Consider the following 27,734-nt stretch of genomic DNA (forward strand, 5'->3'; position numbering starts at 1 on the left):
GCCTCCTGAGCTCAAGTGATCCATTCGCCTCAGCCTCCCAAAGTGCTGGGATTACAGGCATGAGCCACCGTGTCTGGCCAGGGATAGGTTCTGAGAGATGCGTCATTAGACAATGTTGTCATTGTGCGAACATCATAGAGTGCACTTAGGCTAGATGCTCTAACCTACTGCACACCTGGGCTCTGTGGCACAGCCTGTTGCTCCTCGACTACAAACCTGCACTGCATGTGACTGTGCCGAATTCTGTAGGCAATTGGAACACAATGGTAAGTATTTGTGTATCTATCATATCTAAGCATAGAAAAGGTAAAGTAAAAATACACTATTATAATCTTATGGGACCACCTTGATCTATTCGGCTCATCATTGACTGAAATATTTATGTGGTACATGTACTTGATTATGATATTTTAGAATTCTTTGTTCACTGCAAAATAAACACCTTTAATGTTGATTTAAGTTAAACGTGCCAGGGAAAGGGAAAGGAGTGAATCTATTTTTGTAGATTCTCTGAGGCTGGTTGAATCTCGGAATTAGAACAGAGAGCAGTCATGTGAATTACCCACCACCCCACCCCACCCCCAACCCTGATCCCTGTGCATTTGGGTGGTGCAGAATGGCTAGCTTTTGGATTTTAGCCTTACAGGCTCTTACTAAATGTGCTTATTCTAAGCATGTTTCATGGTCAAGCCTCTCTCAGCCTGCACCTGCAGAGGGGTGAAGCCTGGCAGGAAGGGGTTGGTGCTGTCTTGGTTTAGAGTCCTTTTTGAAAACACCAGCTTGCCTGTGTGCATGTGCATCCTGCCTTTGGAATAAAGCAGGCTGGATGCCTCCACTTCACTTCTGCACTGTTACTCTGATTTTAACACCAGCTAGAATAATATCATACCCTTGTGTCGCCTTCATGGGCGTTTGTGTGCAAAAATGCATTAGACATAGGGGCGCAGGGATTACGAGTCCTCAGGGACCGCAACCCAGGAAAGAAGCCCAGAGTCACAGGGCAAGGGGCCACAAACTCACCACAGGCATGGGATACCACCCCAGAAACATGGAAGAGGGTCCCTGCCAGTCTGGGAGATTTCCCAGAGGAGGGAGGGAACATTTAAGCCAGAGTGAATTTCTCCCCCAACAATATGGCAGATGTATGACTTGGGCCGAGTTCTCCAGCCAGCCCATCAGGGTGACTGGACTGTAGGTGGTCACTCCTGACAGTCCCTTAGCTGGTCCAACTCTGTGCAGCAGTTCTAATGCTTGCCAAAGAGTAGGAACCTGAGTCAGGCTCAGCGAAGGACCATGGAGACAGTCTGCATCCATTAGGCTCGAGGCTGCCTGCTGTTAGAACACCAGCAGAGCCCTGAAACACAAGGATTGGAGCTCTGCTTCCTCCAGGCCTCATTCTGCTCTATTTTCATGTTCAGTCCTTCAAACATAATGCATCTAGTAAGTTTATTTTCATTTGTGACGTTAAACAGACATCACTGTGGAAATGTCTGATCCAGCTGTGGTGCAGGGAAGGGCCCCGCAGGCCGTTTTCTTGGTTAGACCAAAGGTATCTTCAGTTGCATTCCCCCAGCAGCCCCTGAGACTTGGTGCGAGGAGCCTATTTGGGAGGATACCTAGGGAGCAGTGGCAGGGGTGGGCACAGCCAGTGGGAGGGGAGAACCGCCCCCAGGACCATTTGGAGCAGGGTCCCGCTGTGGGCGCTGGGCCCTTTGGGGAAGTGTGTAGGAACTGGGGAAGCTGGGATGTCTGCTCACCCACTGCCTCCACTCACTATTGAAGGACAGTCCCCTGCTCCTGTAGGCTGCCCTGTGTGGGCTGAGAAAGCTGGAGAAGCCACCACTGGAGTGGCAGAGACCAGGTGCAGGCACTCCCGGGAGCATGGCAGCATTTACGGGACTGTCCATGCAGCTCAGAGTGTCACGGCCTGCCAGGCGACAGCACTAGCTGGAGCCATGCAGTGTCAGAGCATTCGGCTCCCATGTCTGACTCTCTAAATCAGATGTTTTGGTTGAGGCGCCTCTGAACAGCTGCCTGGTCCAGTCTTTGGACAGCAAACTCCTGACCACTTGGAGCAGAGCCTGTTGATGTAGGGTAAGCTTCCTACTCTAGGGGGTGAGGAAAGGGTTCCTGGGTACTAGCCCACACTGACACTCGGCAGAGACACTCATTCCACCAGTGAGATTGACCTCTCTAGGGCTGGGGTCCTCATCCAGAGAATAGGGATGACACCCGCGCTTCAAGGCTTGTTGAGAGACATAGAAATGAGACCTGAAAGTGCTGGGGCCGCACCTGGCACATAGTAGATGTTCAATAAATCTGCATGGGGTTATTACCATGAATCTCCTTTTGCTACTCACTCCTGATAAAATTCTGTGTATAATAATTTCAATTGCTGATTGGTATTGCTATTATTAATATCAACCAATTCAATCCAGGGTGTTTTCTCTAACTGAAGAGAAAGATTGGTTTGATGCAACAAGCTGAAGTTATTGAAAATATGTGGTGATGTGGCATTAATTTTCACTTGAGCTCATATTATCTAGTATTTCATTCTGTGTTCCTGCTTTACTAATTCTAATGATGAGGATGAGGATGACACTAGAATGGAATACTTACCCTGCTCCAGACACTGCACTAAAGTGTCATTCATACATTCAACAGCAAGCACTTACCGTGTCTAGTCACTGTTTAGATGTTGAAGATAAAACACTAAGTAAGTGCTTACCTTCTGTTGTGGGGAGAGGGAAATACACAAACATATACCTAAGTAGGATATCAAGGTGAACCACGTGAACATGCCATTTTTATAGATGAAATGATCCAAATATCAGCAATTTTATATAGTTCAGCACAGTAATTTCAGATAGCGATGAGGGTATGTGTGGTCTTTTCTCAGTAACCTTGGGAGGCAGATTGTATGTATTTGGGGGATGAGGATACAGGATCAGAAAGTTCATGCAAATTGTCTAAGACCAGATAGCTAGGAAAAGGCAAAGTCAAGATTTGAGCTAGAACAGTCTGAACCCAGAGACTAAAGTCAGGAGTAGCAGTTATATTGCTGCTTGAGTAAGGGGGCTTGCATCCTTCAGAACGGCAGGAGGACTGGCAAACCCCACAAGTACAGAGGGGCATCATTTGGAGGACGGAAATTACACGCTAATTACAAGACCATCAAGATGCATTTGCTGACCTCCATGGTGAGATGGTCTTGAGCAGGGTACAAAGAAAACGAGTGTAAGGGTAGAGTCTGTGAGAGGCAGTTGCAGTCGGCTGGGATGCAGCGGGCAAGTGCATGTAAGGAGAAGGGTCAGCTGTGGGGGCAGTGTGGCCTCTGTGAAGACTGCACTGCCTGCGTTCACCTGACTGTGCTCATCCCAGGCACGGTGACGCCCCTCCTTTCTGTGCTTCAGAAACTCTTAGTTGAATTTCCCCAAATAGTAAAAGGATATGTAACAACATGGAAATCTTCTTTCAAAATTGAATATGAATAATTTATAGAAAAGATAAGGCACTCACTACCTCAAATAGCAAATGAAGGGTGGGATGGGGTGGGGAAAGGTGGGATTGGTGGGTGAGAGAATAGATAACCTGAGGAAGGATGGGCTTGGTGTGAGGAGGAAATGGGAGACCCCCAAGGTGCTACCTAGCTCGAGGTGGTGACAGCAAACTACAGAAGGTCTCTGTCATCACAGCAGAGGGAAAGTACTCCTCACCTAATGTGGGCTCCACTGCGGCACAAATTCCTTTAAGAATCCGTCAGGTTGGTTGCAGAGGGGCCACGGGGCTGGACTGTGTTCTGTGGGCACTCTGACTTGGGACAGGGCCCTCAAAGATTTGCTACACATACTTAAATCATTTCATTTTCTAGAATAGTGGTTCTCAGACTGGAGCATACGTACATCAAAATCACCTGCAGAGTTAGTTACAACACAGATTGTTGAGCCAACCCCACAGAGTTTTGTGATTCAGTAGGTCAGAGGTGTGAGAAGGTGAATTTCCAGCAAGTTTTCAGGGGTTGCTCATGCTGCCCATCCAGATACCCCAGTTTGAGAACCGGTGTTTTAGAGCTCTATTTTTAACTTTAGAACCATTTGCAACTACCGTCTATGAAACTACAGCTTTGAAAACGATTCTGTTTATTTTTTTTCAATTGATCCCACTCATCCAGAAATTTTAAAAATGGAGAACATAGATGACTTGGTGACTGAGAATGGTTTAAATAGAATCCATAAAATGCATCCGTGGTGTTCATTCCCCTACTCTCCTTGAGAACCATCTGGCATGGAGCATTTTTATAATCCTCATGCCAGAAGCACATTTGTGTCACAATGTACCTCTCTGACTGCTCCTTTTCTGTCTCTTCCTCTGAGTTCACTTATCTCCCAAACATATCATTCCATAGGGATCCCTTCGTTCCTGACAGAGGCAGCCTCTGGTAGTAGGTTTAGAGTCTGACTGTCTGGGTTTTCCTCTAGGGTCCACAGCTTTCCAGCAATATGACCTTGTGCACGTGACTTAAGTCCTCTGTTCTTCAGTCCCCCCATCTTTAAAATGGAAATCACAATGGCACCTCCATCATAGGGCTGAGAATTAATTGAGCTAATGTCTGAAAAGCATTTAACATACTGCCTAGGAAATGCAAGGGCTCAAACATGTTGACAAATACTGATATTCTCATTTTTATTTTATCCTCTCCATATTGATAATCTCATTGCTTCAAACAACACTTCCAGGTATGTAAGTCACAGATCTCTATCTTCACATCCGAATTTTCTCTCGAGGTCCAGGCCTGGGTTATAGTAGCCTAGCCTGCTGGACATGTCTTTTTGGAGACAGCCAAGCAGCTGCTGAGTCCTGAGTCCTGGCTCTGCAACATTACTTCTCGTAACTTCCCTGATTCTCTTCTATTACTGGAGTCAGGCTTGGCTCCCATCTCTGAATTCTTCTTGTAACTGCAATCCACATGGTCTCCCAAACTCAAAAGCTTGGAGTTGGTTTCATCTCATCTTTCTCCCTGTTCTATTACGAATACCTGTTGATTCTCCCTCAGAAGCTCCCTTGTCATTTCTCTCTTTTTCCTGTCTCTCTCTCCTTCAGTTTCCTTTGTTCCTGCCAATAGGTTAATGTACCTCAAACATATGACTCCCTATTAAACATTGTTGCTTATCTATTCTTTGCTGAACACAATGAAAATATTCTTAACTTAGCATTCAATGTTAACTTCCACTTGCCTGGCTGCAGCACACCTTTCCAAACATTCCTCCCAGCTCCCATTCAGTGTATCCTCCACACTGAATGCCTGCTGTCCATTCTCTTGGTCCACAGTCCATGCCCTACCATCACCTTCCAGGCTAAATATTCAGCCACAGATGGATTTACTTTTGTCCTGAGCTACAAGGCCACTATGTCCGTATTCATCTAGACTTTGATTTCATTGCACATCATATTGAATTTTTAAAGACACAGACCATTTTTCATCTACTTTTAAAGACAGGAAGTCCTCACTTAACATTATCAATGGGTTTTTAGAAACCACAACCTTAAGTGAAATGGCGTATAACAAAACCAATATTTTTTTCTCACCAATGGTATAATGAAATGACTTTGCTGTGCATAGTTTTGCTTCAAGCCAAAGTTTCCAAAAACCTATACATGACATTAAGTGAGGACATACTGTATCATCTGCTGTTAAATACTTCATTATTTTATAACCACTAAAAAAAGAAACACTGCCAATTAAAATATGACACAACACTTTCATATCACTTAGAATCAGTCTATATATATTGAAAATGCTATTTGGGGTTATTACAGACACAGACATATCATTATAACACTTGTACATCACTCACTTTTTTCTTTTTTTTCTTTTTTTCTTTTTTTTTTTTTGAGACAGAGTCTCGCTCTGTTGCCCAGGCTGGAGTGCAGTGGTGCAATCTTGGCTCACTGCAAGCTCTGCCTCTCGGGTTCATGCCATTCTCCTGCCTCAGCCTCCCGAGTAGCTGGGACTACAGGCACCTGCCACCACGCCCGGCTAATTTTTTGTAATTTTAAGTAGAGACAGGGTTTCACCGTATTAGCCAGGATGGTCTCGATCTCCTAACCTCGTGATCCACCCATCTGGACCTCCCAAAGTGCTGGGGTTACAGGTGTGAGCCACCGCGCCCGGCCATCACTTGTACATCTCTTAAAAGGAAAATATAAGCAATATAAAAAAGGTATTGCTAAAATTTTCTTCAAATTCAGAGTCTGAATATACAGAATCATTTCTTGATCCAGAGTCATTACCATCTATTTTTTTCCTAAGTTTTATTGTCCCTTAGGTCATTTGAAGAGCATTGGAAATGAATAAATTTGGAATCTGAAAAAAGATTGAGGAAATATTGAAAACCAAAGATGGTTTTTAAAAAGATCAATGCCACTGATAAACTGCTAGTTAGACAGATTAAAAAGAGAGAGAGAAATTCAAATGACCAATATCAGGAACAAAGGAGAGGCCGTCATCCTTACAGATGCTGTAGACACTGAGAGAATAATAAGGGAAAACTTGATGCTAATGAATTTGACAACTTAGATGAAAGGAACAAATTCTTTGAAAGATATGATTACCAATGTTTGCTAAAGAAAAAATAGATAATCTGAATAGGCCTATATCTGTTAAATAAATTAAATGATTGTATAAAATTTTTCAGAGAGAAAACTCCAGGACCAGTACCACTGGTGAATGCTATCAAACATTTAAGGAAAAAATAACATCAATTCTCCACAATCTTTTCCAGGACATAGGAGGAAACACTTTCCAGTTTATTTTTGAGGCAGTATTATCCTGATACCCAAACCAGACAAAGGCATTACAAGAAAAGAAAACTTATGAACCTAGACACAAATGCTAACAATATATAAACAAATTGGATCAAGCAATATGTCAAAAAGAAAATAATGCATTATACCCTGTTGGGGTTCTCCAAGGATTGTAACTTCAAGTCAACATTTAAAAAAATCAGTGTAATTCCCCATATTGGCAAATTAAAAAAAAAAAATATATATATATATGAAAATCCCAGCAGATACAGAAAAGCCTTTGACAAAATTCAACATACATTCATCATAAAAACTGTCAACACACTAGGAATAGAAGGAAAGTTCCTCAATCTGATAACAGGGCATCCACTAAAAATCTACAGCCAATATCATAGTTAATGGTGAAAACTGAATACTTTCCCTCTAAGATCAAGAACAAGGCAAGTCAATGCAGTAAGGCAAGAAAAAAATAAAATCCATTCAAATTAGACAAAAAGTAAAAACATCTTTTTTCTGCACTTAACATGGACATCTACATAGAAAATCCTGACAAATCTACATGAAAGCTATTAGAACTAATAAGTGAGTTTAGCAAGGTTTTAGGATGCAATGTCAAAATACAAATATCAATTGCATTTCTATAGACTAACAAGTCAATTGGAAAATAAAATTGAAAACCGACCATTTACAATAGCATAAAAACATAAAATATTTTAGTGTTACATTTAACAAAATATGTGTAAGAGTTACATGCTAAGTACTATTGAACGTTGATGAGAAAAATTAAAGATCTAAATAAATGGACAGATATACCGTGTTCATAGACTAAAGACTCAGTATTGTTAAAATGTCAAAACCTGGCCAGGCACGGTGGCTCACACCTGTAATCCCAGCACTTTGGGAGACCGAGGTGGGAAGATCACGAGGTCAGGAGATCGAGACCATCCTGGCTAACACGGTGAAACCCCGTCTCTACTAAAAATACAAAAAAATTATCCGGGTGTGGTGGTGGGCACCTGTAGTCCCAGCTACTCGGGAGGCTGAGGCAGGAGAATGGCATGAACCCAGGAGGCGGAGCTTGCGGCGAGCTGAGATCGCACCACTGCACTTCAGCCTGGATGACAAAGCAAGACTCCATCTCAAAAAAGAAAAAAAAAAAGTGAAAACCTTTCCAAATTGATTTATAGATTTAACACAATTCCAATAAAAGTACCAGTCGGTTTTTTTGTAGAAATTGATACGCTGATTCTTAAATCTAGAATAACCAAAATAATTTTGAAAATCAGTTCAAAGAGAATTCACAGTTTGAAGTCATCAATACAGTGTAGAATCAGCATAAGAACAGACTTAAATGAAGTAATTCTAAGTAATAAAAAACAAGTAATATGTACAACAGTGTGGATGGATCTCAAAAACACTATGCTAAGTAAAAGAAGCCAGATACAAAAAGCTTCATACTATGTGATTCCCTTTATATGACATTCTAGAAAAGGTAAAACTGTAGAGAAAGAAATTAGATCACTGTTTACTAGGATCTGGAAGTGGGGAAAAGAGATATTGATTACAAAAGGAGCATGGTGAAACCTTTTGGGGATAAAAGAACTATCCTATCTCTTGATTTGATGATAGTTACGTGACTATATGGGTTTTTCAAAATTCATAGAACTGAGGATGGGCATGGTAGCTCCCAGCACTTTGGGAGGCTGAGGCAGGATCACTTGAGGCCAGGAGTCTGAGACCAACCTGGGCAACATAGTGAGACCCCTATCTCTGCAAAAAATTAACAACAGCAACAATAAAACCCTCATAACTGAACATCTAAAAAAGGTTTATTATACCTAATAAACCTGACTCTTAAAATGTTCTCAACATTTTTGGAATTCTCTTTCAAACTAATGATACCCGTTCTGCAAGCTTTGATGCATATGTGCAGGAAATGGTAACTACCTCATGACTGCTGCCTGGCCCACAGCGATTTCAGAAATATAAAAAAAAAAATACACATCTTGAATCAGTTCTAAGTGGTACCTTCTCTTTGCAACCAGACTTTAAGACCCTTGAAGGCACCATCTGAGTTTGGCTTTTGCTTATATCTCATGGGCTTTTAATGAACATTTATTGGGTCAATTAATGAATTCTACAGCAGAAAAGCTCCTTAGACCTGAGCTAATGGATAAGGTTGTGCGATGGGAAACATAGGAAATGCACAGATAAAAATCAGGCATGATTTAGAGAAAATAACTATGTCTTGTGTATCAAAATGCATTCATTTTTTCTGATTACAGAAACACCAACAAATTAATGTGTGCTTATTGATACAAAATTGGAATGACCTCCCATCCACAAACTCAACACTGTTAAGATTTTTAAATATCACATTTTAATTCCAAGATGCACCCTTTTCACTTGTTAATATCTCTGAAATCGATGCAGTTTATATTCATGGTGTCTTCACAGCTGCTTCTGCCAGGCCCATGGCAGTTGTATAGTTGCTGTTGGTCTTGAGCATGGGCACACTTGGAGCTGTTTGTGTTGACAGAATTAGCTCAGTGATCAGTACAACATCATTTCAGGGAATGACAGTCCTCACTGTGGGCCAAAGTCCTTCCCCTGATCCCTTCAGGGAAAGGTCAAGCATTAAAGCTTACAGGATAGACTTCAGTGGCTTGGAAGAAAATACTGGAAATAACCATGAATATTCTTTTGAAAAACTGCTGTATCATCTACATTCTTGGTGGCTCAGAGGATGATATTGCATAGAAAAACACAAACGTGAACAATTCTGAATCAAAGGGTTCAGAAGTGTTGAAATTGGCATGTGGAGAAGTTGGAGGATAACTTTAACTTATTTCACTTACCTATTTGTTTTTATATATACAAAAGAGTGATATAGAATAAAAATTGATCCATTAGCAAGTCTAAAAGAGTTCTCTAAAAGTGTAAAGAAAAAGCCTAAGTGATAGGAAAGTGTTGTGTCATAATCTTATTGACTATAGTTTTTCTTTACTTGTGAAACATAAAATATGATCTATTTTACAATCACTTGCTCCTTCGATTCTATTAAATATAGCTTGTAATTTCTTCATTTTTTCTGTGCATTTTCAAACTTTCTATATGATTTTAAACTTATAAAAGAGATACAAGAGTACAACAAAGGAATCCTGCATATTTCCTTTTTTTTTTTTTTTTTTTTTTTGAGACAGAGTCTTGCTTTGTTGCCCAGGCTGGAGTGCAGTGGTGCAATCTCGGCTCACTGCAACCTCCGCCTCCCGGATTTAAGCAATTCTTCTGCCTCAGCCTCCTGAATAGCTGAGATTACAGGTGCCCACCACCATGCCTGGTTAATTTTTGTATTTTTAGTAAAGATGGGATTTCACCATGTTGGTCAGGCTGGTCTCAAACTCCTGACCTCAACTGATCTGCCCACCTTGGCCTCCCAAAGTGCTGGGATTACAGGCATGAGTCACTGTGCCCAGGCCAAATTTTTTTCTGAACTATTTGAGAATAAGTTGGAGATGTCATACCTCTTCAACCCTAACTAGTTAAGTGCACGTTTCCTGAGGACAATATTATTTTCCTACATACTCACAGCACAATGATCAAGTCAGGAATTTTAACACTGACAGAACACAATTACCTAATTTAATAGTCTAAATCCAAATTTCATCAATTGTTCCATAATGTCCTTCATTGATGGTTTTATTCCTTCATTCCAGGATCGTTTAGAATCACACATTGCATTTTGTTGTCACATCTCTTTCGTTTCCTTGAATCTGGAATAGTTCTTTAGCCTTTCTTTGTCTTTCTTGACATTGACATTTTCTGAGAGTGCATGCCAGTTATTTTATAGAATTTCCCTCAATTTTAATTTGCCTATTGCTGTCTCATGATTAGCGTCGGGTTATGCATTCCTGGCAGGAGACAATAGAAATTGTTGTGTCCTTCCCCAGTACATTATCATGGAGGTACTTGATGTCCTCATTACCTCCAATATTGATGTGGCCCAATATTGATGATGCCAGCTTTGATGATTTAATTAAGATGGTATATTTTTATATGCATTTTTGATATAATAGTGTTCCAACTGTATAGAAAATGTCAGATTCATCTTTCCTCCTTTAGAATCAATCATAAGCATTTTCTCATCGTTAAATGCTGTTAATATTTTTTGTTTATTATTGGAAAAGCACAAAGTCTAAAGTGTCTAAAAGCAATGGAGATTGAACCCCATTACTTTGCAAACTTGGGTCTGAGATTCCTTGACGAACCCATGGGGAGGCGTCCTCTGGTGACCCACAGAGGTGACAGGCAGCCCTCAGAAAAGGCCTGTAGGAGCTCCTGGCCCAGCACATAGTAGGTGCTCAATCATTATTTGTCAAAATCTTACATTTTCAGGAATCCAGGGGAATGACTAAAAATGAAGCAAGCTGCTTAGAGCACCAGCTCAGAAGATGTGACTCATGAGACAAACTCCATGTGAAAAAGTTATATTCCATAATTCTTCCTTCCTTTCTGCCCCCAGGGCCTTTTAAAAATGAAGGTTAGTACATCTGCATCTGCTTAGCAGGATGGAAGTCACTTATTTTAGAAAACAGAGCTTCTTTTGTTTGGCATAGTGCTTTGATATAAAGTCCTTTCTCTTCATGTTTTCATTTTACTGCTTATAACCTTGAGAAATGAAGACTTGTTATATAAAGATTAGGAACTTATAGTTCCTTTTGAAGTAAAGCCTTTGAGCACTGAAAATTAAATTAAATTGGCCAATCTGTAATTTCCTATAATTTAGTTAAATGCAATTTAATACTTAAAATAACTGCTAAGAGAGATGTACTTTGTTGGATGTTGGATCTGATCCTGCCTCCTCTGATGAGATGGCTTGTGGCCTTTTTTTTTCAAGAGAGCAAGCACCTTCTTGGCGCTGCCTGCTGGTGTCCAGGGCTGGTTGGTGGCCTCCTTGCTGCTGAGATCCTCTCCTGACCCAGCGGTCTCTGCAGCGCCCTTTCTGGTGGACCCTGGCTGGTCCACGCAGTTGAACACCTGCAAGGATTGAGTGCCTTCCTGTCACCATCACGCATTCTCTCTGGTACTTTTATGAGGTTCTGGCCATTCTGTCTTGCTCTCTTCTGTTTCAACAAAGCAATCTTCACTTCCCCATCTTGACATGGTCGATCTTTGGGACCAGCTGTCCTGTGCATTTTAGGACGATTAGCAGCCCCTCTGACCTTCACTCTCTAGATGCCAGTAGCACATCTCCCCCTAACATTGTGACAACCTTCAGACTTTGCCAAATGTCCGCTGGGGGTTAAAATAGCTGCACCACACTAACTTACATTCTTTAGAAATAAATTGTATTGCACTGTAAAAGTAGTACATACATATGCACTAGAGAAATTTTAGCAAACAAAGAAATATACAAAAAGAGGGCTTGGGGTTTTCAGTTAATTTTCCACGTATTTTCTTTTCAGTCACACTTTATACAGAATCTCGTGCCCCTCATTTTCCTCTTATGAGTAATATTAAGTAATCATGTCAATACATTAATTTAATTGTATGTTATATGCATATATTAATATTATCACTGTCTACCCCTCCAATCCATTTGCTTAGTGTTCATGGAAATTAGCTTGTAAGCCCTTGTACATTTAGTAGGAGTGGAGTCAAAGCACAGATCTCCCTTGGGGGTGCACTGGATGGAGCCTGCCTCACATCTCTGGGCTCCTGGAACCCCAGGGACCAAAGCAAGTAAGGATTTCCCGGTTTTCTAGGAATCTCCAATCATCTCATGCCTACTTAGTAGCAGGCAACATTTTTACATGTTTGGTTGAATTCTTGTTTTTATCTGAACAAGCCTCTCTCATGCGTATTCACCGTTTGTGCGGGTAGTTGAAGAGAGCTGGCTCCTTGGAAATCTATGTGCATAGCTTTCTATGTGTTATTTATTATTTTTTAGCTGTGGTTTGTTTACCTCTGAGGCAGCACTTTCTGACATGTGGCCAGACACCCACAGAGCCTTTTAATAGCTGCGGAGGACAGGGAGTGCTGAGGGATGCTGCCTCGGTGTCCCACGAGGAACATGTTATCATCCAGGTTTGGAAGTGTCTTAGCTCAATTATTTATAGCCTCAGGCAGGAATTCTATCATTACAGGCATGAAAATGCATCGCAAAGTGATGATGAATTTGGAATACTGGAGGTCTAATTTTGCTCAGAATGAAGAAAGAGAGAAAAATCAATATGAAAGTCAGTCTGTCTGTCCTTGCCCTGGAGTTGGGGGTGTCAGGCTGCAACTGAGCCCTGTGACTGTGCCCACAGTTCTCGGTGTGTGATTTTTCTGGGAATAGTTTTTTTTGGCTTTTACTTAGTTGCTACTTATTTTTAAGTTGTGGTAAAATATATATCACATAAAGTTTACCATTGAAACCATTTTTCACAGTGGCATTAGGAACATTCACATTGTTGTGCAACCATCACCACCCTCCATCACCAGAACTTTTCATTTTGCAAAACTGAAACTCTGTCCCTGTTAGACAACAACTCCCCACTTCCCCCTCCCCCTGCCCAGTCTAGCAACTCCCATTCTGCTTTCTGTCTCGATGAATTCGACTACTCTAGCATCCTCATCTAAGTGGAGTCATATAGTATTTGTCCTTTTGTGACTGACTTATTTCAATTAGCATAATATCCTCAAGGTTTATCCATCTTGTAGCATGTGTGAGAATTTCCTTCCTTTTTAAGCCTGAATAATATTTCATTGTCTGCATGGACCACATTTTGTTTGTCCATTCATCAGTTGAGGATATTTGGGTTGTTTCTACCTTTTAACCAGTGCAAATAATGCTTCCATGAACATGGTGTGCATATATGTGTTCGAGTCCCTGCTATCACTTATTATGGGTATGTACTCAGAAGTGGGGTTGCTGGATCATATGGCGATTATATGTTTAATGTTTTGAGGAACTGCCATGCCGTTTTCCACAGTAGCTGCACAATTTTATACTCCAACCAGTTCATATTTCTCCACATTCTCGCCAACACTTGTTTTCTGTTTTTCGTTTGTTTGTTTGTTTGTTGTTGTTGTTGTTAGTGGCCATTCTGATGGGTGTGAGATGGTATCGCATCGTGGCTTTATCAGGAATGATCTTTTGCACTTGAATCATGTTTTGCTTTATATCCTGAAGTCTCTGGGCATGCAAGTTGACATTGGCTCTTGCCGATGTCAAGTGGTGGATGTTTGCTCATGACTGTAATGCCAGGTGTCCCAAACTGACCTCGCCATCTTCCTTCCAGTATGCAGGGCTTCTGTTGCAAACACTCTCAGCTCTGCCTCCCTACTGTGTGACCTCAAACTGGCTACTTACCCTCTCTGGTCTTAGATTCCACTAATGAAAAGGAAATCATAATGATCCCTACAATATTAAAAGATTAACATGTGCAAAGTTGTAGAAAAGGGCCAGACACTTAGTAAACACTCTGTACATGTCAATTGTGGCTGTTACTACTTCTACAATCTTCCTACCTTTTGCATGTCATTGAGTTATCATCTTCAAATTGTATGTGCTCTTCTTTGAAATGCTTTTTGGGCCCCTGCCTTCCTTCCACCCCACCTTAGGCCTTCCCAGGCCTTGTCACTTCACCCAGTGGCTGATGCTCATATTCATCCCCTGAGAATGTGGCCAACTCTTCTTCCCTGACCAGGGCTTCCTGAAAACATGGCCAATTCCTGTTCTGAAATCACTTTCGACATATTTTTCCCTAGCTTCAGAAACTACAATGGCTCCTAATGACACAGCAAATTACATCCCAAGCCTGCTGCCTGGTGTTTTTGTTTTAATTTTGGGATTTAAATATGAATTTGTTGAGGTGTCATAGAGTGCACAAATCTTTTTTTTTTTTTTTTTTTTTTTTGAGATGGCGTCTTACTCTGTCCCCCAGGCTAGAGTGCAATGGTGCAATCTCCGCTCACTGCAACCTCTGCTTTGCAGGTTCAAGCAATTCTCCTGCTTCAGCCTCCCAAGTAGCTGGGATTACAGGTGCCTGCCACCACGCCCAGCTAACTTTTGTAGTAGAGACGGGGTTTCACCATATTGGCCAGGCTGGTCTCAAACTCCTGACCTCAGGTGATCTACCCACCTTGGCCTCCCAAAGTGCTGAGATTACAGGCATGAGCTATCGTGCCCGACCAGTGCACGAATCTTAAGTGTGTTGTTTATTGGAATTTTATGTATGCATTCACTAAGTAATAGTCACCCAGATCAGAATATTCCAGACCAAAGAAAACCCCTGTTCCCCACTCCATCAGTAACACACCCCTCTCCCAAGCCCCTGTCCTTTCCTTTGAGCGCTTTTGTGTACCAGAAATGCGAACACTTTTTCACATCTATGTGCTGGCTGGTTTAATTTCCTTTCTTATGAATTATCTGTTCACATCACTTACCCATTTTTTTTATTGGAGTCTCTTTACTTTCTTATCAATTTGTGGGAGCTTTCTGCATATTTTATATGTGCTGGAAATATCTTGCCTTATCATTTTAAAGATGTTTATTAGATGGTAACTGAATTATTGATTCTTGATTACTTAATCCATGCAGTCAAGAACATTTCTTCCACTCCCAAAAATCTCTTGTGCCCTTTTTCAGTCAGTAGCATTTTCCAACACCTGCCCAAGGCAACCACCTTTCTAGCACTATTATTCTGCCTTTTCCATAATTTCCTATAAATGGAACCATTCTATGCAATTCTATGCAATACAAATGGAATCATTCTCTACAAGGTTTTTTGTGTCTAGCTTCTTTCACTTAGCTTAAGGCTTTGAGGGCTACCTGTGTTGTGTGTTATTGCTGGTAGGAATGCAGAATGGTACAGGTGCTTATGAAAACAAGTGGACAGATTATTATAAGGTTAAAGATGAATCTACCATGCTATTCAGGAATAAAAATGTATGTCCATAGTATGTCCATGTTCATAGCAGCATTCTTTGTAATAGACTCAAACTACAGCCCAATTATCCATCAACTAGTGAACAGATAAACACATTTGATATGTGCATGCTACAAACACTACCCAGCAATAAAAAGGAATGAATTACAATGAACTACCGATGCATGCAACAACATGAACTAATTTTTTTAAATTAAAACAATAGATGCTTTTCATAATGAGCCAAACAGGATAAAGGTATAGAAAGAAAAGATAAAGATAATCAGTGTTAATAGCTTTCCAGAATTTTTGGTACACACACACATATACACACCCCTTCCTTCTTTTGTGGTAGAAATGGGAATCATACCATCTTCATCATTCCACAATCTACTTTTGCCTTGAATGGATCAGTAGATTGGGGTCTAAAACCTGACTTTTTTATAGTTGCAAATCGTGTGGCTATATGATAATATAGTCAACAATTCCCGGTTTTGCTTTGTTTTGCTAGGCAAAACAATGCCGTGAGGGCCCTCGATGTCCCTCCACCCTTCTGTGCTGAACCACACTCCAACAGGTGGGCTGCTGCAGATGACTCCTGACATTCACATGTCACATGCAATTTAGGAAAGTGACCTTTTCTCCACAACTTTGCAGCACTGAGTGCTAATAATGCTATCACTTTTTACTAGTCTTATCATCAAAACAATAGTTGCTATTGTTTTCCTTTGAGTGTTTTTGCATATCAGAAATGTGAACACTTTTTCACATCTCTATGCTGATTGGTTTCATTTTCTTTCTTATGAATTACCTGTTCACATCACTTACCCATTTTTTTTATTGGAGTCTCTTTACTTTCTTATCAATTTGAGGGAGGTTTTGCATATTTTGTATGTGCAGGAAATATCTTGCCATATCATTTTAAAAAGGTTTATTAGATAGTAGCCAAATTCATGAAGACAGAAAGTAGAATAGGGGTCTCCAGGGGCTGGCCAGATGAGGCAGTGGAGAGTTATGTGGAATTATTATTTAATGGGTACAGAGTTCAGTTGGAGAAGATGAAAAAGTTCTGGAAGCAGATAATGGTAATGGTTGCACAACAATGTGAATGTACTTAATGCCACTGAACTGCACACTTAAAATGGTTAAAATGGTAAATTTTATATTAAAAATGTTTATTAGAGTGCATCCACCAGTCATTCTTTTATGGCTTGTAGTTCTCCTGTTTTGACAATCTGCTTCACTGTAGATCAAACTAATATTTTAATATTTTCATTTACTTTACCTTTTATATATGGATTTTTAGTTTCCCTGTAATAAGATAGCCTGGCCCAAATCTCCCCACTGTGTTGAAATGCCATTGGACTGTATTTTAAATTGCCACATACTTTGTTTCTAAACACTTAATTTCAGTCCACTGGTAACATTTGTTTTCTGCTGAGGCATTTGTTTGTGTGCCATTAACTTCTGGTTCTGATTTTGGTTGTGTTATAGTCATGATTTTCATCTGGCAGAAGGTATTTCTCCTTGCTATTCTTCCTTGTTGTTTTAAAATTTTTCTTCACAATTTTTGAAATTTCTTATGCACTCTAACATATTCTTCAGTGCAAAAAGATCTCAATTAGGTTGACAATTATAATTGAATTAAATTGCTAAATTAATTGGGGGAGAATTTACTTCGTAATAATGTTTCATCCTTATCTCTGGGAACATAGCATGAGTTTTCATGTATTCAGATCTTGCTTTATGTCTCTCAGTACAATGCTGTACTTTTCTTCACACAGGCTGTATCTGACTTGTTATGCTATGTCTTGCACAGTTTTGTCCTAGATGTGCCTGGGGGATCCCCACCCTCCCCTCGTCATTTCCATTTCCATTAGAGGGAAAAGATTCTTCCTCATTTCGCTCTGCATCAGCAAACCCTCATATTCATTTCCTTATAGTTTTCACTCCTTAAATCTTTAGGAAGGTCATCTCACCCGGCATTCAGGATACCACCCATGTTGGTTTCTTGCCTGTTTTCTTGGGTTCCCTGTTGTGGGTCCTTCTGCAGGCCACTCACTTCCCTTTCTCTGTGGCTGCACCCTGGTGTACCCCCAATCCGCATGGGCTCAGTTGACCTCTCTCTTCATCATTTCTGTGTGCTCAGCTCACACTCTCCTCTCTGAAACCTCCTTAGCCTCCAAGGTCCTGTGCAGCCTCACCTCCTGGGGGAAGCCTCCCATACCCCCAAGTCCCCCAGAGTGACAGAAAAGTGACAGTTACCGATCACACTGACCTCAGCATTCTACTTAACAGAGCAGCCAGCCAAAATTACTGGGGTGGGGGTCAGCTTGCATTCAGGTGCAGAATTACTTCCCAACCATAACCTGACACTGGGAGGCCATGGTCTTGCCTTTCTCCAAAGCCGTTGCCACATCAGGTGGCATGATCTTTGACTGGATAATTTTTGTCGTTTCTCTCCACCCCGTGCATCTAGTCTCATGTTCTTGTGTCACAGAGAGCCCAGTTCAAGAGCCTTGTGGTCTTGGACAATGTCCCAGACTCTCTTTGCCTCTGGAGGAGAGAGAAATGGGTGGAGATAAAATTTTATATATAATATATGGGTGGAGATATATTTTATCTCCACCTTGGAGTAAGGGCAACATCCACATCTCCTACTGTCATAGAAATCAAATAAGATGCTGTCTGCAGGGCCTCGCTGACCGTGATTTATCCATGCTGATGCACGGGGCTCCGTGTATTTGTTCGTGGGCCTGAGGATGTGCATGGGTGATTTTTAAAAGCAGGGCAGGTATGTTTAGTTTAGTGCTTTTCCTCAAGAGCTGGGGACCCTGCCCGGCAGGCCTCTGGGTGATGCGCTCTGCCTCGCCTGAGCCGTGGCCCTTGGGGGCTTCCTACTCCTCACTCCAAGAAGGGGCTGGCTGTGGTGTGACCTCCTGGGTCACCGTGTGGACTGCTGAAGTCAAAGCAGTCAGGGGCTCCTGTGAACTCTGACCCTTCCCCGTCCTCATGCCCCCAAGAAGACTTGGGACCTGGGAAAAAGTGGCTCTGAAGCCTGGAAGAACTCAATTCAGATTTTGACTCCACTAATACTGTGTGATTTTGGGAAGAGTTAAGAACCTCCTCTGAGTTTATTTCCTTTTATTTTGGTTTATTTTTCCCAAATGGGAAGGATCACTCCTTTGTCTATGGTATGGTGGTTCATTGTGTCAGGGGACATAAAACCCAGCAGCTGCTCCCTTGCCTAAGGGCAGTGCTGGCTTCTGGTGGTGTGTGAGCTTTAAGGTCTGGGGCTGGTTCTCAAAAAGCTGGATACTCTGCCCTAGGTCCCAGTTCCCTCCTGCCCCACCCCGCAAGGTTCTGTCTCCTAACTCCAAGATCAGCATTGCACGTGGCACCTCCAAGATACACTTCCTAGAAACTTTATTCTGTCTCACTCAGGCCCTTTCTAAGGTTCCCTCTTGCTTTCTCTCCTCCTCCAATTCTATCAGTGGGGCTTCTTTTCACATGCACATGGAAATACACAAATATTGATAGAAAGAGGTCAGAGATAAGGACTAAGATGGGACAGACAGCTTCTGGTGCACCCTCCAGTAGAACTGCTCTGGAATGGACAGGCTCTGTCCAGTGATCAGAAAGGGGAAATGCCTCTTGGAGGCAGATTCTGCCACAGAACAGTGCCACTGAGTCGATAGCACCGTCTAAATAAATACTTGTGGAAAGTGCACCTCTCGCAGGAAGCTTTGCAGATGAGGAACACCGTTCACAGTTCGTGAAGAATAAACCAGCATCTTCTCTCTTGCCTTGCAGGTGTGGTCTCACCCAGAATGGTTCCTGCTGCTTCTGCGGTGCCCAGGCTTTTCTCACGGCCTCTGCTGGGTCCTCCCCTGGGCGCTGTGGATGCATCCTCCCTGCTGGAATTTCTGTGCTCTCTGTTCCCATCCCTTTGCTATGACGATCATGCTATGCCTCTCCCCTCTACCCTCCTCTGTCTGCTGTCCGTGCAGGCCCCTCTCCCTCTGGTTGTCCCATCAGCATTTCTCCATAGCTCGTTGTTCCTCCTTCCTCTTTTCTGATGGCCTTTCTACTGATTGCATTGTACCTCCTTCCCTGATATTAAAGATATTTTTAAAAACAACAGACCCATTATGTCTATGGAGTTTTTATTTCTAGAAGCTTTATGTTGATTTCTCGTATTCTGTGTTTTTCATCTTCTTGACAAAAACAGTCAAACTCTGTAAAACATTTAAAGAGGTTTTTTCCTGAGCCAAATATGAGTGACCAAGGCCAGAGACACAGTTTCCAGAGGTCCTGAGAATATGTGTTCAAGGTCATTGGGTTATAGCTTGATTTTATACATTTTAGGGGAACAGAAGTTACAGGCAAACATCAATCAATACAAGTAAGGTGTACATTGGTTCAGTCCAAAAAGGCAGGACAACTTGAAGCTTCTAGACCATAGGTGGCTTCAAAGATTTTCCTGATTGGCAATTGGTTGAAAGAGTTCTTATCTAAAGACCTGGAGTCAATTGAAAGGAGTGTCTGGGTTAAGATAAGGGGTTGTGGAAACCAAGGTTCTTAGTATGTAGATGAAGCCTCCAGGTAGCAGGCTTCAGAGAAAATGGATGATAAAAGTCTCTTATCCAACTCTAAAAGGTGCCAGAATCGTAATTAAATCTCTCCTGGGTCAGGAAAAGACCAGGAAAGGGAAGAGGATTTTCTACAGAGTGTAGATTTTCCCTACAAGAGACAGCTTTGCAGGGCCATTTCAAAATATGTCATAGAAATGTAATTTGAGGTAAAGTACATTGATTTCCTTCAGGGCCTGCTATCTGTCATGTTGGTATTTTATTGCTACAAAGAGTCTGATCTATCAATCTTAAGGTCTCTGTTCTCATCTTAATACTGGTCTACTGTGCCTGAATTCTAAGGGAGGAGTGTATAAAGAAGCATGTCTGACCCCCCTTCCCATCAGGACCTGAACTAGTTTTTCAGGTTTACTTTGGAATACTCTTGACTAAGAGGAAAGGTCAATTCAGTTGGTTGGTGGACTTAGAATTTTATTTTTGGTTTACATCGTCTAGAATTAGTATATACTAATAATATTTTATCATTGCCTTACAAATGCCTAAAATAAAATGTCAACAAGGGAGGAACTTTTTGAATGAGCAAAGTGGACCACCACAAGAAGCAGGCATGTGGGATCCCCTGGCCCTCCCTCCCACATTGATTGCCTGAGCTCTGTGATGGACCTGGTCCCCCTACAGGCACCGCAAGAGCAGGGGGAGGAGCTCCTTAAAAGGGCCTCCAAGCTGCAGGGAGGCCATCTGACATCACACTTCTGTTTTCCTCTAAGCACTGCTTGGTGAGGGGAGGGGAAAGTTCTGATTTGTTCTGATTTGCTCTGGTTAGTCTCACAGAGTATATTAGTTCCTCCCAATGTAGGGGCCAGTGCTGGAGAAATTATGCTATGGTAAGGTGGTCTTCACCCTAGGAATCAGAGAAACATGTTAGGCTCCTTGGATGAAAGAACTTCTGGTATTTGCTGATTGACGACATTTACTATTATGTGTTTGACTTTGTTGCCATCAGTTTCCTTGATTGGAAAATAGGAAAATTAGTTTTCATTCCAGTTCTCCTGTGGACTTCCTGAGGGTTTGTACCTCATAGCCAAGAACATCTGGAGCCCCTTGATGCACACATACGTGTCATGTGGGTGGATGGGTGTGTGCATGTATGGTGGAACCCATGGTGGTGAGGAGGATGCGCAATCACCCCATGGGCCACGTATGTGTATGTGTATATATTTCTTGTGTATATGTGTATATATTTCTTGTGTATATATTTATTTGCATATAAAATTATCTTAGGATCAATGCATGTGCCCCCAACAACCGAAAGATAACATGCACAAGCAGCTTTGATATGGATACTGTGTACTGTGAAGTATGTTTTGTCTTTGTCCTGTTTGCTGGCATGCAACTAAAAGATTGTGACATCTTTGGAATCTTCAGAGTAATGTGTCTTTTTGTATGCTAATGAGGTGACTGGTGGCTGGGGGCTTGTCACAGGAAAAATCAAGGCAGGGTTAGAGGATTGGGACTTCCAGCCCCATCCCCAATCTCTGGAGAGGGGAGAAGGGCTGAAGACTAAGTGATCACCAATGGTTAATGATTTAATGAATCATGCCTATATGATCAAAGCCTCTATAAAAACCCAATAAGACTGGATTCAGTGAGCTGTCAGACAGCTGAACATGCAGAGGATCCTCTCTAGGGTGTCACATCCTGGGAGGGCATGGAAGCTCCACTCTCCTTCCTCCATACTTCATCCTGTGCATCTCTTCATCTGCATCCTTTGAATAAACCAGTAAATGTGTTTCTCTGAGTTCTGTGAGCCATTCTAACAAATTAATTGAACCCAAGCTGGGGGTGGTGGGAACCCTGATTTGCAGCCAGTTAGTCAGAAGGAGAGGTAAAATAAACTGAGACTTTGTTTTACCCCAGTAGGATTGAGATTGGCATCGGAAGTGGGGCACAGTCCTGGGGACACTGAGCCCTCAGCCTGGGGATCTGAATTGGAGGACACCCAGCTGGCATCTGCTGTAGAACTGATGGCTCGTTCAAGCAGTGATGTGACAGCAAAGGAAAATAGTTTTGTTTCTTCCGTGGAGATATTGTTGATGGTAACATGAATGGTTAATTTGCATGTGCCCCATGCCAGGGTCTGTTAATGCTAAGTTTTATAGATTCATAGATATGTCATTTAACCCTCACAGAAAGCCCCCAGTGCAGGTTTGATTGTTAATCATTTATACAGATCCAGGGCTGTATGGAAGCCCTTGCTGTAAGTCTGGAAATGTGGTATCCCGAGGGTTTTATTGAGGAAGGAACTTGTGTGGTTGCTCACTGGGCAGTCCTCGCCAGGTTGATGAGGAGGCGTTTGGAAAACATTTCTACAACTCTAATGCCTTGAGGGTTGATGAGCCCTGTGTCCTTATTTTGGAGAGCCAATGTGTGTCTTTGGGAGGTGGGTTCAGTGTTACCTTCTGCAGGTTTGTGCCCCAGGAAAGCCTTGTATGAAGCTGAATTAAACAGAAACTGGATGGAAACCATTAGGTCCCCAAGTGGAACAATTATGGACAACATGTCTGCGTGGATCAGGACTGCCCATCAGGGCTACATTCGGAATCCTGTTGTCTCAGCCTATTTTTAGTGGCCTCTGAGACCTGTGTCTGTCCACCTGCAGAATCCTAAGGAAAAAGACGTTATTGGGAAGATTTTATTGGCATATTTCTTCACTGCCTCAGGGATCTGGCATGGGGAACTGCGAGAGCATGGGAGACAGACTGGCCTCTCCATCTTAGAGCCATCTGACTGCCTTGGCTGAGGAAAGCACCTGAAATGATTTAGCTGCCATTTTACAAGGAAGAGTGAAAAGAAGGCTGAGGGAAGAGACCAGGGATTCAGCCCAGGTTTACGTGGTTCAGTCAAGACTGGTGCAAAAGGGAGACGCCGTGATGGAGACTTGCCCTGAACTTCATGGGACGCACACAGAATGCCTTCAGAGCACTTAGAACAAGTCCCAGCCTGGTGTCAGGCCCCACAGTGGTCCCCTTTGGGGCCAAGATTGCTCACTTCACCTGTATTCATGCTTTATGACTAAGGAAGCAGATTTCAGTGGAACTGAGATCTTTAAAACCTGTGGCATTTGATCTCACAAAATGCATCTTTCCCAAAAGATAAGTAATTCCTAAAAACTGGCAGTGAAGACAGGTGTGTGCAGGTTTCCATGGGTCTCTGGATCCCACACTGTGTTGGGCAGCCCTGTCCAGCCCAGTCCAGCTGCTCACGGGTCCAGCACCTTGGTGGTCCAGCTTCTCAGTGGCTCATCTGAGGGACATGGCACCATCTCCCTCAGGGTGCAGCACACATTGGAGGTTCCTTCCTCATTGCCTGAGAACTTGCTCATTTACGAAATTGTGGGAAAACTGAGTGTGGATTTCTCCCCTTGATTGGCATATCAGCATCAGGAAGCAGTCAATTTGAGAGCAGAAGGCTTATTCTAACCCAACTGTTAGAATTCTAAAGGAGAAAACAAACTCAATGAAAGTTTTATAAGAATAAAGTAAGTCTCTGATCTGTCCAGTGAAGATGCCTGTGACATGACTTGTGACCTCAAGTGAACTTTATTAATTACTTAGACCATAGAAGGAAAATTAGCCTCAATTTTGTCTCTGTTGGGCTTTCCTTTTTTGGTTAATACATTCTTAGTAATCCCAAGAGCTTATCTTTCACTTTGTGAGATCTCTTTCAGCATGGTTTAGGAATCTCTTTCCTAGTTTCATTATTTGGGCTTTTATGTGAATATGTAGGATACTCTTTTTGGCATCTGTTTAATAATTACCAAACAGTATTTATTTACACCTATGTGTATATTTAAACACCTTTTTGGAGTAAACCAAAGGCTGAGGCACAGAATGAGGTCTCAGGAGAATGCTGGGATTATAATGGCACCAGTGAACTGCTAAGGTGTAAGGGAAGTCAATTTCTCCAACGGTGTGCAGATTCTGAAATCCATGGCTCTTTCGTTATGTCTGCAACATACAAGATTGAAGTGATTTCAACACATCTTGGTCAAATGACTTTTTAAAAAATCAGGTTTATGGTATTTTTGATGCCTATTATTTCTGACTCTCAGTTTCTCTGAATGGTTTGGTTATGGCTAGACGCTTAGCGTGCAGGAACTGGGAAATTAATCTGCTTGGCTGTGGATGAAACTGGGAAGAAACCATTGGTTCTGTGTCCCTCTGCCGTTGAACTCTCACTCCTGGTGCCTGGGCTCCTACGTGCCCTCGAACTGGCCTGGCAGCCTCCCAGCTCTGTCCCCGCTGCAAATCCAGCTCTCAGACATGGTCTACCTGGTGTCAATAGCTTCAGGATGGAGAAAATGACCCTCCGGAAAAAGAGAGAGTCCGTTCCCAAGATGAAAGAGTGAGTCATCTGTGGGCCCGCCCTCAGCATCAGTCTCCGTAATGAAGCAGGTCTGTGGGCTTCTTCTCCAAATGGTCTTCTTTTCGTTTTCACTCTCAAAATCCCAGTCTGGCCATCACAACATCAGTAACTTCCCAGCTCATCTCCCTGTCTGCACACCGCGGCTATTTCTATCATATCAGGGTCTTCTAAAAAGGTGTTGGTTGTTTCCTGCTCCTTGCATATCCTGAAATGCCTCTAAGACCTGAATCAGAAACCTCCGTGACTCTGCCTGTCTCCCAGGATTCTGCACACCTGGCCCCAGCCAGCTGGCGCTCCTGCACGTCCACTGTCCTGCTGTGCTCCTTCCTGGTCTGGTTTGTATTTTTATAGAATCTTCCTCCACTGCCTCTTTCAGCACCTGCTTCTTTGGCATTGAGCCTTATTTGCTGACCAGGTAACTGACCTCTTGCTACTCTGAAAGGTAGAATCGCACATTCCAGTCCTTCATAGTACACGTGTGACTGTGTTATCCTGTCTCCTCCACTACTATGAAGGCTTCTAGGGAGCGCAGCCTGGCTCACCTTCCCCATGGAGGCAGGACTGTGATAGGTTTGGTGTGTGGCTGGTAAGGGTGGGGTGAGAGCTGCCGGGTGGACCACAGTGCTGTTTTCTGCCCTGGGAAGACAGGAGAGAAATATTTTTGATGGGGAAAATTAAGGCTGGGTTTGAAAACATCAAGTTTGTGATGATTTTAAGACACTGAAGCGGAGCTAGCAATTGGGTGTGGTATCTATCTGTAAAATTCTGGTACTCAGAGATGAGTGGCCAGTGGGGAAGGTGGGTGAGCTGCTGGCCGCTGAAGCATTCAGAGCCCAGAGACCCTGAGGCTCCTTCACACAGGAGGGCGGGAGGCAACTGCAGGGTAAAATGGGACTCTGGTTAAGTTTGCCTGGAGTCCATGGGGCATAGGTTGACACCAACAGTTCAAGGGAGGGCTGGCCCTCCTACAAAGGGCTTGGAAAGAGGAGTGATAATCTATTTTGCTGTACTTTGCCCAACCCTCACCCCAAAGTTATATAGCGAAAACAGCAAGTCCTTAGTGCCCTGTCAGTCCTCCCATGGAGGAGGGGCAATGGTTCTTCTGGCTTCAGAGTCAATGAGGGGCTTAGGAGATGACCAAGACTTTGACACATGTCACCAGGGCCTGGGTGGCCCCATGGACTGATGTCTGACTCACACAGAGAAGCATGCAGCAGGAGTGGCTGTGTTTGAGGAGAAACTGCCCTCCTGCTATAGCCCGGCAAAGGTGCTGGTTCCAGAGATGGGTACCCATGTGGCCCAGTCGGCTTTCTGCTGATGACAGGAGCAATGTCACCAGCAAGAAGCTGGAGCTCCCCACTGGTGTGGATGCTGGGAGGGAGTGGGTATGTGGGGTGAAGATCAGACACTGTCCATCTCACCCATGGGCACCTCCCTGCTCCTGGGGAGGAGTCTTCAAATAAAAAAAGGAAAGTGTCCCTGAGAGGAGAGGGGTTGTGTGGAGCCCTGGAGGGGAGGTGCTCGCCATGGCTTAGAGGCTGGAGATTTAGTCTCAAAGGAGACAAGTAACTTACACAGGGCATGGGGGCGGGAGGACATCCAGGAGCACCAAGGGGGTCGCCTGTTTCCCTGCAAGGTACTACCAGCCTGGCCAGAGGGCTCAGCACTGGGGCTGTCAGTGTCACCTCTCCATCCCTGACCTCTCTGTATCCACCCCCTGCAGTCATCCCTACCTCACCAAGGGGTCAGGAGCTACAGCTGGAAGGTTAGGAGGCCTTTTCTTACGTGGTCACCTGGAGGTTCCCTAGGTAGGCCTTAGGGAGGGAGGAAGAGAGGTTTAAATGAAGGTCAGGGTTTTTACTGTTCTGCTGGGCCTGGACATGTTTATTACTAAAAATAGATAAATGGGGTTACACGTAAGTGATGGAAGACTTTTTCTTGTGTGGAGGCGAGTGGATTAGATTCAAGGCTCCGTCCAGCCCAGCAAGGAGCAGGGCCCACTGAGTGCACTGAATTAGAAAGGACTAAGGGAGTGGGATAGTCTTATTGTACCAGCACACACTCACTCAGGGTCCTGGTCACACAGTGGCCAGAAGAGGAGATGAGCAGGGGGAGGTTTAGAGGCTGGAACTTTGGAGTTTCAGGGTTCTTAGAGGAGGCAAGAAACTCACACAGGGTATGGAGGTGGGAGGATATTACAGAGCACTGAGAAGGGTGCCTGCTTCCCTGCAAAGGACTGTAAAGCTTCAATCTTTGGCTATGAAAATAGAATTTCAGTGCAGGCTTTAATCTACATTCCGGTTATGATTAAAGTTGAGTATATTTTTGTGTTTTTCGGAGCCATGCATATTGCCTTTCCTGAGAACTCTTTATCCATATCCTTTGCTCTGCCCTCTATTGGGCTTTTGTTAGTGTCCTTGCTGACTTTTATTAAGACAATTACTTTGTTGACTGTGAAATGTAACATATTTTCTTGTCCATAATTTTTTTTACACTATTGAGTGTGTCAATATTTTTCTGTTATGGCTTCTGGATTTTGTAACATCTGTCCACTAAAAGATAATTTTAAAATATTCTTCCCAGTTTTCTTTTACTACTATCATCGTTTCATTACAAATGAATTCAATTTGTGACCCAGCTATAATTTATTTGCATATAAGGCAAGAGATAGGAGCCCAACATAATTTTTTTCTGGGTAGCTGTCCACTCACTGAAATGCTGCTTCTTGGGTAACTCTTTCTCTGCTGATGTGCGTTGATCCATGCCAGTCACATAGACCATTCTTTGTGGGGCCTCGGGATGGGCTGTAGTGAGATGGATGAGGAGGGAGAAAGATGTTACTACATGATTTCAAAGAGTCCAGTTCTGAAGGGAAGATGGTGAAATCATGACGACAATGAGGTTTCACATCTGGCGGTTGGGCTGGCTTCCGAGACTTTCAGATGACCACGGAGGTTGCCAAATGTCCCATTTTCATATTAGCCGAGTTCTGAGGTCA

General features: G+C 42.9%; 1 protein-coding gene across 1 annotated transcript in view; it reads left to right on the plus strand.

Moving 5' to 3' along the window:
- The window catches only part of SHC3 (SHC (Src homology 2 domain containing) transforming protein 3), a 133,184-nt gene that overhangs the window by 38,096 nt on the left and 67,354 nt on the right, over positions 1 to 27,734 (plus strand). The window lies entirely within an intron of this gene.

This window comes from Mandrillus leucophaeus, unplaced genomic scaffold (genome assembly GCF_000951045.1).
Source record: "Mandrillus leucophaeus isolate KB7577 unplaced genomic scaffold, Mleu.le_1.0 Scaffold152, whole genome shotgun sequence".
Lineage (NCBI taxonomy): Eukaryota > Metazoa > Chordata > Mammalia > Primates > Cercopithecidae > Mandrillus > Mandrillus leucophaeus.